Below are 1,775 nucleotides of genomic sequence, written 5' to 3'. Positions count from 1 at the left end.
AGAATAAACTAGTTTTAACTAAGAAAGGACTTGTATCGCTGAAGTTTCTCGGAAATAATTTCTACTGGAAATTAACAAACGAGCTGAGACGTAACAATATCTATACTATTAAGAAATATAACTAAAAGCCTTTCATTTTGGTAATTAGGAAAAAAGAAAAGAAAAATTATATGTTTCAAATGCTGACATACTGATTAATGAGTAAAAGTGACTACATTATATAATCGTGTTTAGTAGAAAATATATAGTTTTATATTATATAATGATAAAAATAAGTAATTTTACGAATGATTATATGGTCAATATTAAGATTTTAAGAAATATGAATTGAAATAAGGATATTTATTCTGGTCATTATAAGCATTGTTCAACATGACGAGAGATTAAAACAGAGGTTGCAAGGTGAAATTTTTATTGAGGATAAAAATTTCGTTAAGGGGGAAGGATTGAAGCCTTTGACGCATTTTAAGAGAATTACAAATACTTGGATGAATGAAAAATATAATTTTTATGAATATTCATTGATGACACACACATATATGTCCAGCGAAGAAAAGACATGCACACCAGTGGATGTTTAATGTAAACCATATTGAAACGATTGACCAAAGAAGGAAATGTATACGTTAGAACAAACACCGAGATGCATTTTAAGTTGCTGTGTAAATCAGCAGTCGGTTTTATCTACATAAACAGACATGACCACAGCAGAGAGAAAGGCTGCAGAAAATTTATATTATCGACGCTAACTAGAGGAAATGGATTTTATAAAAAGCTTAATGGCGGAACTTTGATCAGAAGGAAGACGAGGAGAAATGCATGCAAATAAGCTGCCGATTGACCATGACCAATTAACAGAAAGTTTTGGTTTTGGATTGAAAAACATTGGAGTTGACTAATGGGACAAAAGAATTACTTGCAAAAAACGAACATGTAGAGCTAGTTGAATCATCGTAAAAAAACACATGAAAGTGTAAATAAAAAGTCACGTTTTCACATCAGTCAGTTTTTCGATGAAGATTCCATGTCTCCAGAATCTACAACAGTCAGCAGAATGGCAGTCCTTCAATCCATTGAGAATTTGCAGCTTACAGCTTCTATGTAAATAATTATTGCCACCCTCTAGTCGAATAGCATAGTTAGGAATTGATGTAAAATGTTAAGGAGAACTCATAAATTAAATTATGTCTGAGCGTATGTCACATAATATTATAATTGATAATTATTTGTTGTAGCAAGAGATTTTATGAGTATTATTGAAGGTTTAATTAATGAACAATTACACATGCAGAAAGAAGAGTTTGATGTTTTTAATTTAGAAACTTTTCAAGATACGGTTGGTAATTTTGATGTAAACGAGTAATTGAATATTTAGAATTAAAGTATTATATATATTTTTTGAATCTCAGTCTTCTAGTCAATTCTTTATTCTAACCATAAACTTCCTCGAGCTCGTGACTTATGTACTCTACTCGTTACTACATACTTGTATTTAAATAAATGCCCCCCAGTGGCACAGCGGGATGTCTGCGGACTTACAACGCTAGAAACCGGGTTTCGATAACCGTGGTGGGCAGAGCACAGATAGCCCTTGTGTAGCTTTGTGCATAATTAAAAACAAACAATTTAAATAAATCTTTGGAACTGGTGTTTAACTTGAACTCCAGACCACTAGCCTACATGGCCTCCCATTACAATGCATTCAATAATGGCTGGAGACGGCTTAAATGGGTAATGAAGAAAAACTTTAATACAAGTTTAACATGACAGCAAAT

This window comes from Limulus polyphemus, unplaced genomic scaffold (assembly GCF_000517525.1).
Source record: "Limulus polyphemus unplaced genomic scaffold, Limulus_polyphemus-2.1.2 Scaffold1070, whole genome shotgun sequence".
Classification (NCBI taxonomy): Eukaryota; Metazoa; Arthropoda; class Merostomata; order Xiphosura; family Limulidae; genus Limulus; species Limulus polyphemus.
Note: the sequence above shows the minus strand (reverse complement) of the source record.